This window comes from Sarcophilus harrisii, chromosome 4 (assembly GCF_902635505.1).
Source record: "Sarcophilus harrisii chromosome 4, mSarHar1.11, whole genome shotgun sequence".
Lineage (NCBI taxonomy): Eukaryota > Metazoa > Chordata > Mammalia > Dasyuromorphia > Dasyuridae > Sarcophilus > Sarcophilus harrisii.
Genome location: NC_045429.1, coordinates 293,795,667 through 293,810,457, shown reverse-complemented (window position 1 = coordinate 293,810,457; position 14,791 = coordinate 293,795,667). Strand labels below are relative to the sequence as shown.

At 36.9% G+C, this 14,791-nt stretch overlaps 1 protein-coding gene across 2 annotated transcripts in view; it reads right to left on the bottom strand.

The window, feature by feature from the left end:
• Positions 1 to 14,791, bottom strand: part of FOXK2 (forkhead box K2) — a 76,813-nt gene that overhangs the window by 28,930 nt on the left and 33,092 nt on the right. The gene's annotated exons all lie outside the window — the stretch shown is intronic.

Here is a 14,791-nt window from a genome sequence, read left to right as displayed (position 1 = left end):
TTCCATATTAGCCCCACCAACACACAGAAATCCTCCCTTTCCACAAAGCAACAACAACAAAAAAGAAAGTGAGAAAGTTAAACTTCAATTTGTATTCAGAATTCACCACTTTTCTCTCTGGTGATAGACAACATTTTTCATCATGAATCCTGTAAAATTATCTTGAATCATTATACTGATTAGAGCAGCCTCATCTTCCACAGTTAATGATCGTTACAAAATTACTATCACAGCACACAATGATCTCCTGGTTCTTCTCACTTCACTTTGCATCAGTTTATATAGATCTTTCCATGCTTTTTCCTGAAACCATCTGCTCATCATTTCTTATAGTAAAATAGTTCTTCATCATAATCATATGCAGCAACTTATTTATTCATTCTCTAAATGAAAAGCAACCCCCTCAATTTCCAATTCTTTATTACCAAAATAAGAGCTGCTATGAATACAATTTTTTTTTATACATATAGGTCCTTTTCCTTTTTCTTTGATCTCTTGGGGAACTGACCTAGTAGTTATATTGTTGGGTCAAAGGGTATAATGCACAGTTTTATATGTCTCTGGGCATAGTTCCACACTGTTCTCAAGAATAACTGGACTAATATGAAAAAAAATGCTCTAAATTATTATTGATTAGAGAAATCCAAATTAAAACAACTCTGAGGTATCATTTCACACCTCTCAGATTGGCTAAGATGACAGGAAAAGATAATGATAAATGTTGGGAGGGGATGTGGGAAAACTGGGACATTAATACATTGTTGGTGAAGTTGTGAAATGATCCAACCATTCTGGAGAGCAATTTACTTTCTAGATCCAGAGGATTATCAAATTGTGCACACTCTTTAATCCAGCAGTGTTTCTACTAGGTTTGTATCCCAAAGAGACCATAAAAAAGGGGAAATTCCAATGGATCTGTGATGGAGAGCTATATGCATCCAGAGAAAGGACTATGGGGAATGAATGAGGATTACAACATAGTATTTTCACCTTTGCTGTTGTTTTTTACTTTCTCATTTTAATAAGTTTTTTCTTGTGCAGCATGTTAAATGTGGAGGTATGTTTGGAAGAAATGCACATGTTTAACCTATATTGGATTGCTTGTTGTCTTAGGGAGGGAAAGAGAAAAAATTGTAACATGGTTTTTGCAGGGGTGATTGTTGGAGATTATCTTTGCATGTATTTTGAAAAGTAAAAAGTTATTATTATAGAAAAAAAAGAATAGCTGGACTAATTCATAACTTCACAGTTTATATATCTATTTTCCCATAACCTCACTAGCATTTGTCACTTCTGACAAATGTGAGGTATTACCCCATAATTGTTTTTATTTGTATCTCTCTAATCAATAGGGACTTAGAGGATTTTTTCATATGACTATGGGTAGCTTTAATTTCTTCTTCTGAAAGCTGCTTATTCATAACCTTTGACCAATGAAGAATGGCTCTCATTTTTCTAAACATGACTCAGTTCCTATATACTTAAGAAATGAGGTCTTTGTCAGAAAAACTTGCTACAAAAATTTCTGATATTACTTTTTTTTTTTTTTAATTTAATAGCTTTTTATTTACAGGTTATATGCATGGCTAACTTTACAGCATTAACAATTGCCAAACCTCTTGTTCCAATTTTTCACCTCTTACCCCCCCCACCCCCTCCCCTAGATGGCAGGATGACCAGTAGATGTTAAATACATTAAAATATAAATTAGATACACAATAAGTATACATGACCAAAACGTTATTTTGCTGTACAAAAAGAATCAGACTTTGAAATATTGTACAATTAGCTTGTGAAGGAAATCAAAAATGCAGGTGTACATAAATATAGGGATTGGGAATTCAATGTAATGGTTTTTAGTCATCTCCCAGAGTTCTTTTTCTGGGCATAGCTAGTTCAGTTCATTACTGCTCCATTAGAAATGATTTGGTTGATCTCGTTGCTGAGGATGGCCTGATCCATCAGAACTGGTCATCATCTAGTATTGTTGTTGAAGTATATAATGATCTCCTGGTCCTGCTCATTTCACTCAGCATCAGTTCGTGTAAGTCTCTCCAGGCCTTTCTGAAATCATCCTGTTGGTCATTTCTTACAGAACAGTAATATTCCATAATTTTCATATACCACAATTTATTCAGCCATTCTCCAACTGATGGACATCCATTCAGTTTCCAGTTTCTAGCCACTACAAAAAGGGCTGCCACAAACATTCGTGCACATACAGGTCCCTTTCCCTTCTTTATAATCTCTTTGGGATATAATCCCAGTAGTAACACTGCTGGATCAAAGGGTATGCACAGTTTGATAACTTTTTGAGCATAGTTCCAAACTACTCTCCAAAATGGTTGGATTCGTTCACAACTCCACCAACAATGCATCAATGTCCCAGTTTTCCCGCATCCCCTCCAACAATCATCATTATTTTTTCCTGTCATCTTAGCCAATCTGACAGGTGTGTAGTGGTATCTTAGAGTTGTCTTAATTTGCATTTCTCTGATTAATAATGACTTGGAGCATCTTTTCATATGACTAGAAATAGTTTCAATTTCTTCATCTGAGAATTGTCTGTTCATATCCTTTGACCATTTTTCAATTGGAGAATGGCTTGATTTTTTATAAATTAGAGTTAATTCTCTATATATTTTGGAAATGAGGCCTTTATCAGAACCTTTGACTGTAAAAATATTTTCCCAGTTTATTGCTTCCCTTCTAATCTTGTCTGCATTAGTTTTGTTTGTACAAAAACTTTTCAGTTTGGTATAATCGAAATTTTCTATTTTGTGATCAGTAATGATCTCTAGTTCTGCTTTGGTCATAAAGTCCTTCCCCTTCCACAGGTCTGAGAGGTAAACTATCCTGTGTTCCTCTAATTTATTAATAATTTCATTCTTTATGCCTAGGTCATGAACCCATTTTGACCTTATCTTGGTGTACGGCGTTAAGTATGGATCAATGCCTAGTTTCTGCCATATTAGTTTCCAATTTTCCCAGCAATTTTTATCAAACAGTAAGTTCTTATCCCAAAAGCTGGGGTCTTTGGGTTTGTCAAAGACTAGGTTGCTATATTTGTTGATTGTTTTATCCCTTGAACCTAACCTATTCCACTGATCAACTAATCTATTCCTTAGCCAATACCAAATGGTTTTGGTAACTGCTGCTCTATAATATAATTTTAGATCTGGTACAGCTAAGCCACCTTCATTTGATTTTTTTTTCATTAATTCCCTTGAAATTCTTGACCTTTTGTTTTTCCATATGAATTTTGTTGTTATTTTTTCTAGGTCATTAAAATAGTTTTTTGGGAGTCTGATTGGTATAGCGCTGAATACATAGATTAGTTTAGGTAATATTGTCATCTTTATTATATTTGCTCGCCCTATCCAAGAGCATTTAATATTTTTCCAATTGGTTAGATCAGACTTAATTTGTGTGAAAAGTGGTCTGTAATTTTGCTCATAAAGTTTCTGATTTTCCCTTGGCAGATAGATTCCTAAATATTTTATATTATCAGTAGTTACTTTAAAAAAATTTCTGATATTACTTTAAAGTTATTACACTACCTTTTAACAAAATATAGGTTCCCTAAATATCTCTTATTTAGGTCTATTTTTGCTTTTGCTTTGAGATCATGATTACTAGCCCTTCTCTTTTTAACTTCAGTTGAAATATAATAGATTCAGCTCTTGCCTTTCATTTTAACTCTTTCCTTCCCTCCTTATGCTTTTATCCCTCTCTCCCTTTTTTCCTTCCTCCCTCTTTTTCTCTCTCCCCCCATTCTTTCCCCAAAATCTGTTTTGCTTGTGATTACTGTCTCCCTCAGTTTATTTCTTTTTATCATCTCTCCCACCATATTTCTTACCTCCTTCCCCTATTTTCCTATGGAATAAGAAATATATCCATACCAAACTAAGTTTTTTTTTTTTCTCTTTTAACCTATTCCAATAACAATGAGTTTCAAGAACCACCCCCCTCCTCAATTTCACTTCCTTCCCCTCCCTTGTGTTCTTTATGTGAGAAAAAAACCTCCTTACTTTGCCTTTTCCTCCCCCCTTCTTCCAGTGTAACCTTCTTTTCATTCTTTCACTTTTTGGGGGGGGGGAAGAGGGCACAATCATTCCAACAAAATTGACTCCCATTCTATGTAGACCCTTAATAATTATAGGGTTCTCAAGTATCATTTTCCGATATAGAAATATAAACAATTTAAACATATTAAGTCCCTTATGATTTCTCTTTCATTATTTACCTTTTTTGTTTCTCTTGAGTCTTAGGTTTGAATATCAAATTTTCAATTCAACTATAAAGTTTTCATCATTTATGCTTTCCTCATTGAGTGTGGTCCACAGCATAGCATTTTCACTTTTTGTTGTTGTTTGCTTGCATTTTATTGTCTTTCTCAATTTTTTTCCGCTTTGATTTGATTTTTCTTGTACAGCAAGATAATTATACAAATATGTCTGTGTATATTGGATTTAACATATATTTCTACCATGTTTCACATATATTGGACTACTTGCTATCTAGGGGAGGGAGTGAAGGAAGGGAGAGAAAACTTGGAACACAAGGTTTTGCAAAAGTTAATGTTGAAGAATTATCCATGCATATGTTTTGAAAAATAAAAAACTTTAGTAAAAAAGAAAAAAATGCTTTCCTCTATTTCATTAAACACACACACACATCCTTCCCTGAATTATTATATTTCATTTTGCTAGATAGGTTATTCATGGTTGTAATATTCCTTTGCCTTCTGAGACATCTTACTCCAAGTCTTTGCTCCTTTAATGTGGAAGCTGATAAATCTTGTATGATCCTGACTGTGGCTCCCTGGTATCTCCATTCAAATCTAATGTTTGCTTTGGAAACTCTGGTATTTAGCCATAATATTCCTGGGAGTTTTCATCCTGGGATCTCTTTCAGTAGGTGACCAGTGGATTCCTTCAATTTCTGGTTCTAGAATATTAGGGCAGTTTTCCTTTATTGTTTCTTGAAAGTGTTGGAATCTTTACAAACTATTAAGCCATTGGAGTTGATAGAGACAATAATTATCTAATTTGGCATGGTTCAATATGATTGATTTGATCTTAGAAAGAGATATTTTGGGCCAGAACTTGAAACAAGGTACTAAGTACAACTGATAGAAACGATGCTTGTGTTCACACCTTTAGAGAGCTCATAAGTATCTAAGTACTCAATGGAGTTCACATGTTTGGGAGATTTCAGGGATTAGTATGAGATGTCCTAATTCACACCTCCCTTAGGGCCAGAGAGCACTCTGGGAGGTAACCCAGAATTCCTCTCTCTCCAGAAGGAGGAGTTAACCTTTGGGAGATCATATATATACAGGAAGCTCTTAGAACTTGAGGGAGTTATTTGGGAACATTCCCAGGGGTCGGAGAGGAGCACTCTGGGAGGAAGCCCACGAGCCCTATCTTTGAGGCAAGAGAGATTCATTGTATCTTCTACCGTGGTGCTGGCTGAAGTCTGAAGGACAAACCTTTGGATTTGGAAACATTCTGGCGGAGCTCTTAGAACCAAGCAGAGAGATAGGTCTCTGAGCTAACCGGGCTATATTGAAGGACACAATAAAAGATCTGAACTTTTACTAACTGGTTGCGATTTTGGAGTAATTATTTACTTCAACTGAGACTAAGGCTGCCTTCAGAAAACCTCTCCGCGAAACCTGCTTTCTTTCAGAGAGAACACTTATTTTAAAGAACAAAAACACCAACATGAAAGTAATAATTTCATTACGTCTAGGTTTTTAAAAAATTCTTTAGACTTTAATTGTTTCTTGATGTCTCATGAAGTCATTAGTTTGCACTTGTTAAATTCTAATTTTTAAGGAATTATTTTGTTCTGTGAGCTTTTGTGCCTGTTTTTCCATTTTGCCAATTCTTTATCATTCTTCTGTGAATTTCTGTGCCTCTTTTAGCATAAAATGTAGTCTGTTTTTAAAGGTATTTTGGGGTGTGTATATGTGTGTGTGTTTCCTTTGCCAAATTGTTGGCTCTTTCCCCCAGTTTTTTCTCTACACTACTCATCTCTTTCTTAAACTTCTCTACATTCTTGTTGAGCTTGTATCCAATTTGCATTTTTCTTTGAGGCTTTGAATGTAGCTGTTTTCACATTACTGTCTTCTGAGTTTGTAACCTGAGCTTCCCATAATCACTTTTTTTTAAGGTTGGGTTCTGTTTTTTGTTGTTTGTTTATTTTCTCTCCTAGCCAATCTCTTGACTTTAGACTTTATGTCAAAGTTGGGCTTGGGGCAGCTAGATGGTGCAGTGGATTCAGCACTGGCCCTGGAGTCAAGAGGACCTGAGTTCAAATCCAGCCTCAGACATTTAATACTTCCTAGCTGTATGACCCTGGGCAAGTCACTCAACCACAATTGTCTCTCTTATACACAAATGTTGGACTTTCTTTACCTTTACTGTCCCAAGCTTCAGATTTTTCCGACTGCTGTTTTAAATTGCTAGGGTTTTTTGTTTTTGTTTTTGTTTTTTTTTGGGGGGGGGGTGTACTGCAAGTTTTTGGTTCTGATCTGGAGAGATGAGGTCAAGGCTCTCCTGGTTTGTGCTGTGATCTGCTTTTACCTAAGCGTCTTTGTTTCCTGGTTGCCACAACCACCAGCCCCCCTCTCTACCTTGGAACTGTGATCGAGGCCCCTGCTACCTTTTGGCCAACCACAAGCTAGATAGAACTAGATAGAACTGCCGATGAGCAAGAGAGTTGCCAATAACTTCTAGGCATACCAGTACCAGCAAAAGGTCACTATAATCTCACTAGCTGTCAACCCTCTTACTATCTCTGGTCTGAGAGTTCCCAAAGCTGCTACTGCCACTTCCAAAGGCTATGCTGGTGCTGCTGTCACATTGTGTCACCACAAGTGCATGGTCCAGATTTCCACCTCAGGGTCAAAGACCTTTCCTTCCAACTTCTTAAGTTTTCTTAGGCTAGAAATAGTTTCATCCTACAAAATTTGATATGAGGCATTTTTAGAAGTTGTTTGATGGACAATGTTGGGAGAGTGCAACTGGGTTGCTGCCTATAGTTGGCTATCTTACTTTCATCCTACCATTGATAGTTTCAGATGTCAATTTATGAAATAAGCTGACTAGTATATTCTAATCTGCAGACAAAAAATAAAGAAAATACAACTACCTCATAAAAAACTTTATGTAAATATCTTCAAAATAGTATGCTTATTAAGTTGTAGTCAAATGCTATAGAATCAAGGGTTCTTATGTTGGTACTAAGTAACACTGTTACAATGTTAATATCCCTTATCATCGGGATAACGCTATATTTAAACTATGCTGAGCTCATAAAAGATAGTGTTATAAAGACAGGGTAGCTTATATAACTACAGTCAGTAATTATCATTATATTTAATGTTTAAAAAAAAAGACTATGATAATCCAAACTTTATTTAAAGAAAAAAAATGTTAAGTACATTGCCCTGAGCTTTCCTTAAGATGGCAGAATATGTGAGAACAGTAAGCACAGTTCTAAAATAGCTTATTACAGCAAGGATGTAAAAAAGGGTGCCAGCTTAACTAATGAGCAAGAAGTTCAAGGAGAACTATAGGATATGTCTGAGGATCTGTACAAAGAGAGAAGATGCTTGTGGGCATCAGGGAAAGGATACAGTCAAAAAAGCCTATTCCAAGAATATACCCATGGAAACCTGCTATGTGATGTGAACTAGGGAAAATTCAGAGGAACACCTGGAAATAGAGACTAAGTCATTCTTACCCTGCATCAGATTTCCAGCACACCAGCTTTTAGGTCTCTGAAGAACAAAGAGCTTCCAGAACCCATAAAATAGAGATCAAGATCAAAAAGCTCTGCTATTTCTTGAAGAAGTACATAGATGTTGACCCTGTCATGAACTTACAATGCAGGAAGTAAAGTTAGAAAAATGACTACCAAAACATACTAAAAATAAAGAAATATTATGGATCCAGATATAATGAAAACAGAAACCCAGAAGAGAATAATCTTATCACGTCTACAAGTAAATCTCCTAAAAATATCAGATTTTCCACAAGTTCTATGAGAATTCTGGAAGTAATGAATTAAAAATTATAAATGATATGTATTACAAATTAAATTAAAACTCTAAAGGAAAGAATGGGAAGGAAGATAGACAATTTAGTATAGGAGATATAAAGTATTACTCAATTAACAGGTTCTTTGAAAAATTAGAATGGACCAAATAGAGAATTATTTTACCAGAAAATAAAAAATACTACAACAAAACTTTGTCTTAAAAAAAAAAAAAGTATGAAGTATATCACTGATGTCATTATTCCAAATGAATTTTAAATAACATTGTTTCATTAAGCACACTATCAATGTCAGTCATTCAATCAACAAGCATTAAATGAGAATTTATTATATACCAACCATGGGTTTACAAAAAAGGGGGAAAAATTAGTTCCTGTCCTCGAGAAGCGTACATTTTATTTTATTTTTTTGCTGAGGCAATTGGGGGTAAGTGACTTGGCCAGGGTCACACAGCTAGGAAGTGTTAAGTGTCAATCAGATCCTCCTGACTTCAGGGCTGGTGATCTATCCACTGAGCCACCTAGCTACCTCAAGAAGCATACATTTTAAAGAGATAACTAGTCATGAAGCACTGCCAATGGAAAGGGACAGAGGTAGGAGATGAAGTGTGTTGTTTAAGAATAATAAGTACAGTAGTTGTATGATAAGAATTTGTGGAGAGGAATAAAGTGTAAGAAAACTAGAAATATAAAAAGAGAACAGGATATGAATATGCAGTCCATCAATAAAAATTAAATATCTACTAAGTGCCACTGGAGATATAACAAATGATAAAATATAGTTCCTGCTCTAAAGGAATTCACAACCTATAGGAAGAACATACAAACAATTATGTGCAAAATACATACTAAAAATACGTTAGTAAAAAGGGTAAGTTTGAAATTCTTAGGAAAGGGGAGTCCCTAAAATTTTAAAAAGAATCAAGAAAGGCTTCCTGGAGAAAATAGGATTTCTGATTAGAACTTAAAGGAAGCCAGAAGGTAGAGCTTAGGAAGGAGAGCATTCCAGAAATATGGAACAGCTAATAAAAATGAATGGAGTTGGAGTAAGGAGTGTTTTGTTCCAGGAACAGCAAGGAAGCCAGTGTCACTGAATCACATTTATACAAGATGAAAATATAAAGTATAAGAATGGAAAGGTGGGAAGAGGGTGGCACCAGTGCACTAGCAATGAAAGTAGAAAATGAAGAAAGACTTTTAACAAAAGAAAATGAAGAGTTTTAAATGCCAAAAAGAAGACTTTATACTTGATTTTGAACCACTGAAGTTTATTGAGTAAGGAGGTGAGGCGAGGATGAAGGATGATATCTCAGACTTACATTTGTTTAAGTAGAAACTACACAATTTGATAATATATTGAATATGTGGGGTAAGTGTGAGGAGATAAAAATGATGCTGAAGTTGTGGGTCTGGTTGAATGATGAGATGGCAATACTGCTATATGAGGAAGTCATTTTCCTGATTCAACTCACTTTGCCCCAACACAATTCCTTCCTCCTCCCCTTCCCCCCACAATACTCGCATATAACTTCCTGCCTTTCTTCTGTGGCTTCCCTAGTGAAGTTTCCCCCTTTCATGAAACCTAATTGGTCCCAGATTCTCTGATGCAGCTTCCTCATCTAAAACCAATGAAAAGAACAAGCCAGGTGGGCTCAGGGCTGCTTAAACTCAGTGGACGTGAAACTAAACAAGTCCATAAAACCTAATGTCTGTAAATGCAGAATGGTACAAGGGTGTTCGCAAATAAAGTGAATGCCTAGAGTTAAGCATTTACACTCAGCCTCTAGTTAACTAATCAGTAGAAAGGAGGATAGCCCCTAGCTCCTCAGCTCTCATCAATAGTGTAGAGGGCCACAGATAGTGGGGGAGCTCTGGGTAAGGTATAAGATCCTTCAGCCTACAGGGAACCTGCTGACACTGTCTGGTATGGCTCCTCATCTCTCCTAAGAGTTCTTGGCCTTCCTGAGAAGTCAGGTAGGGTGTGACCACCTGTGTTCCCACAGAAGCAAGGGATACTTACAGTAAAGAGAGACATTTACATATCAATAGCAGAGTGCTTATAGTTAGCACTTGGGTGTAGGAATCCTAGTGTCAACTCAACTTGAAACAAGATGAAAAAGCAAGGGAAATGTCAGAATCTTAGTGTTAACTCAAAGGAATTGATACTGTGCTTATTGGTTCACACCTTAGAGTGAATCCTTACAAGGTGATAAGTTGCTAATACTGATAGACAACAATGCTTGTGTTCACACCTTTAGAGAGCTCACATAAGCAAGAAGTATTTAAGTACTCATTAGAGTTCACACTTTTGGGAGATTTCAGAGTTTAGTATGAGATATCAGAACTCACACCTCTCTTGAAGCTCTCAAGGCCAGAGAGCACTCTGGGAGAAACCCATAATCCCTCTCTCTCAGAAGAGATCCTACATAAGAAACAGACAGAGGCTCTCTCGGGGAGTTGAGCTGAAAACATTGAGAGGGAGTTCAGCTGAATTAGATTGGAGAAGGGAGCATCAGTTCAGTTGAGGAGAAGCACTCCCTCGAAGGCACAACCAGATTCAGCACTCTGGGAGATTGAGGGCCAGAAGCCTTCTCTCGGAGGCAAGAGATTCATTCCATCTGGAGACTGAACAAAGCAGAGGACAAAGCTGCAAGAGCTCTTAGAACCAAGGAGAGAGAGCAGAGGTAGAAACTAGGGACAATCTGCAAGAGCTCTTGGAACCAAGCAGAGAGATAGGCCTTTGAGCTAACCGGGCCCAAGGAAAGAGACAAGACTTGGAAGGAAAAAATAAATGTTTGCATTTTATCAGCTGGCTGCATTTTGGGTGATTATTTACTTGTAACTGACATTAAGGCTGCCTGCAGAAAACCTCCCCAAGAAACTCTCTCCCAGAAAGAACCATTATATTATAAAGAAGAAAAACACCACACGTGGGCAGTGTGATAATAGTGATGTAATGGTTCTACATTTGGCACATGCTCAATGTGCTAGAGTGATGTAATCGTACTAAGGTATTTAAAGGCTGAGAGGACTTGAAATAAACCGACTCCATCTTTGACCGTCCTCATGAGTCTCCTGCTTCTTTCCTTCCTCCACTAAGATCAAGGACTCAGGCTGGTCCCGAGGTCTTCCAGAGAGCTAGTTCGGATGGTATATTTTGGCACATCAGTGTGAGGACTCTAGGAAGCAATGGTATATTTTGTCACACCAACTTGAGAGCTCTAGAAAGCAAGGTATTTTAATCACCCTAGTGTGAGGACTCTAGAAAGCACATTATAGAATAGTGTCCTAGAAAATTAGAAATCCCCAAAGCTATGGCCAGGAAATATTTCAAGGAGCCTGAGAGCCTTGAAGGGAAATTCTACTCCCCATGTCTCTTGTCATGATTACAGAATAGAATGAAAGTGGGAGGACCAACAGGGTTCTTACAATGAAGGAAAGGTTCCTTCCACAGCTCATAAGGATTCTTTGTGTCTGATTATGGACAATATAAATATTCCAGGCTTGGAATTACTAATGATTTACTAATTACTAATAATCTTTGTTAGACCTGAACTAACAAAGGGCAACTATTAAGATAGAGGGTGGCTCATTGTGGTATTCCTAAAGGATAGGTTGCAGGGAAGGCTATCAGAGACTATGAGGTTATCCTAGGGTAGATCAATCCAAAATCTAACAAGAGAAAAATGACAATTTCTTTCCTATTTTATATTCATAGATAAAACATGATTTTTCAGATATTATTAGGAAAAACTCAAACCTTGAGTTCTTTTTCTCTCTCTCTCTCTCTTTTTTTTTTTAAATAAATTATCATTTGTGCCTATTTCTCTAAAGATTAGGATATGACTTTGGAGTTTTGTTGTGAGGAAGGAGGTCTTCTTTGGAGTTATGTTGAAGGAGGGACTTACCCACTACATGGGAAACCCCAGGAGATTCTGGGGTCCTGGCTGGCTTTAGATACCACATATAAATATACTACAACTTTAGCCAGGTTCATTCATATAACTATTTGCCTTCACCTTAGGGTAGTGTTCATTGTAGGGCCTGACTTTTCGAGGGTCCACTTGTAGTGTTTTCATCCTGCAGCACAAGGCCCCTCCTATAATCATTAACAATATCATTTGCAATCATGATGGCCTGGTGTGCTATCATGCCTATTTCCTTTAAGGCTTCCTTGAAAAACTCTGAGACTGGCTTTCCCACCAGTTAGTGCAAATACCACAGGTATTACTCCAGTGCTTTCATGTATGGTTTAATGCCTTCATGCATGGGGCCAACACTGAGTTTAAGGCCATTTGTTTCTTAGTAGTAGCATCATTTCCCCAGGGATAAAAGGACTAGATTCTTCAGACTGATGAGACCTCAGAAAATGGGGTTCAGATTTTTTTTTAAGAAAAAGTATCCTCTAAATCTATGATGACAACACAATTTGGACTTGACATTCATTTTATTGAATTCAGAGCAGATAGAATCATGAAAAAGCAGATGGGACTGCAGGCCTCATTCTTTCAGAATCTGGCATATACTCAGGAAAAAGGTGAGACTTTATTCACCAGGATGTTAAATTCCAAATGGCAAAGCAATCTCAGGAAATTGTTCCAAGACTTCTGGGATGATTTCATACAGAATTGCAATTAGAGTGAGGCCTGATTGCTTGATTCTAGCTATAACCTCAATAGGGGTCACAGGGTCACACTTTACCCTCTGTGCCCAATCTGTCCTCATCATACTGGCAAAAAATGGATGGAGAAATACCCTACACTGAACAGCAGCTGGAAAAATCACCAACTTGCCTAACCAGTGGTAGTACAGAAATATCTGGGAAATAAAGTTTGCAGGAGACAACATAATGGTGGCACTGGGAGTGACATAAACAGAGATTTTTTGGGAGGACCCAGATATAAACTGTGTCCCCTTTGAGGGGACTCTCAGACCCTGGGAAAAGCCTGTAAACTCTCAGCTAAGATCTTAATCAATCACCCTCCACTGAATTGCCACCAACAACTCTCAGTGGTACAAACTCCCAGTTAAGTGATGTTATTCAATTGGAGATCTCAGCTGGATAGTCAGCTCAAACTTCTCCCCAGCCACCAGGCCAAGATTTACTCATATAATCAAGGGTTGGTCAAACTGTCTTTGCAGAAGTCCTAAACAGCATTATGCTTGCCAAGGAAGCTGTCTTCTTAGCAAGCTGTCCTGCCAGGATTTTTTGCCACTGGTGAAGATATTTTCTTCTCAGTGTTAACCTTTGCTATATTCCTAACAGGACTTTTTGCCCACTGAGAAGTCTGTCTTCCTAGCAAGCTGGTTTCTCAGCGCCAATAAATCCCTTTTTGCCATACAGATTTCAGGTTTGTGAATTCTTTCTCATAGGACCTGCATTTCCGTCAATAGGGGATTTCCCACCCCAATTCTTGCACCTCATCACAACTACTACTGACCTCTTAATTTTGGTTCCCTCACCAGGAATCCCCAAGAATCTGGACTAGGTAAAGCCTTTTCTTGTTGTCTATTCTATAGCTAGGACGATCCAGATTCCTGGGAAAATTTGGATCGTTCGAACGCCACGCTCTAGCAGAATTCTCTCTCAAGGATACCTGAAATGAATTCCTGCATTCTGTGACAAAAATCCCACCTTAATCAGAGAGCACTTTTGTCATCTCTCCATTTCTGGGGATGCCTAGACAGACAAGGAGCTATAGAATAGGGGAAACTAATGTTTGTGGCAAAATGGGACAATCTGTTAGAAAGTCTCTCAAAAACCAGAAATTCGGCTTGAGATATCTCAAACTAAAACTAAACTAAAAAGTTTACAGCATTGCAGGATGCTGCTTAAATTTGCTAGAGGGAAATCAAATTTCCTCCTTGCTCCTCTAGGGAAACAGGATCCCACCTCTGTAACCCATGCAGTCCCTATCAGCAAGCTTCTGAATCTCTTCCAGAACAGGACCTTATATGTGGCAATATCTCTCTTTTTTTTTTTTCCCCCCAAGTATTAAGGATATAATAATTACATATAACCAGGTTGGAAACAGCAAGGTATAACATATAACCAGATCAGAAATGGCAAGGTATGACATAATTGAATTGCATGAACAGTTTCTTATTGACCATGGCTCTGATTATAGAAAGTACTTCCAGGAGGAAAAATTCAGGGACATAACTATAACATAACATAAGCAATCAAAACTGGTCCCTAAGGTTATACAGGATAAATAAGCCACTTTAACCTAGTTTACTCCAGATAATTGACCCAATGGACCTTTAAAACTCCCAAATAATATTAACTAAAATTGAAATTTTACCTCCAATAACAAACCCCGTTAACCAAAGTGTCAGATAAATCCTAAACAGATATTTTCTATAACCTTATATTTATAACAATAAGAATTTATCTCAGTAAGTTCACTTCTTTCATATCTAAGTAGATGTTTCCTAAGTGAATATTATACATACAAATCAGTTTGTTTTTAAAAATACCAATACATAAACAAATATTCCAAATTACATATTGTCCATAACAGAAACATTTTCAAAAGGACAAAAAAATATTATTTTCAGAGGCTCTTTAAATGACCTCAGGATGACCCAATACAATCAATTAAAACTTAGAATATCCTATACAGAGTTGCCTAATACCACATAAAAGAATCCAAGAGATTGTTAAAACTGTTAAACTTTTACAAATACCATAACCTCATATTGATAACAGTAATAAATTT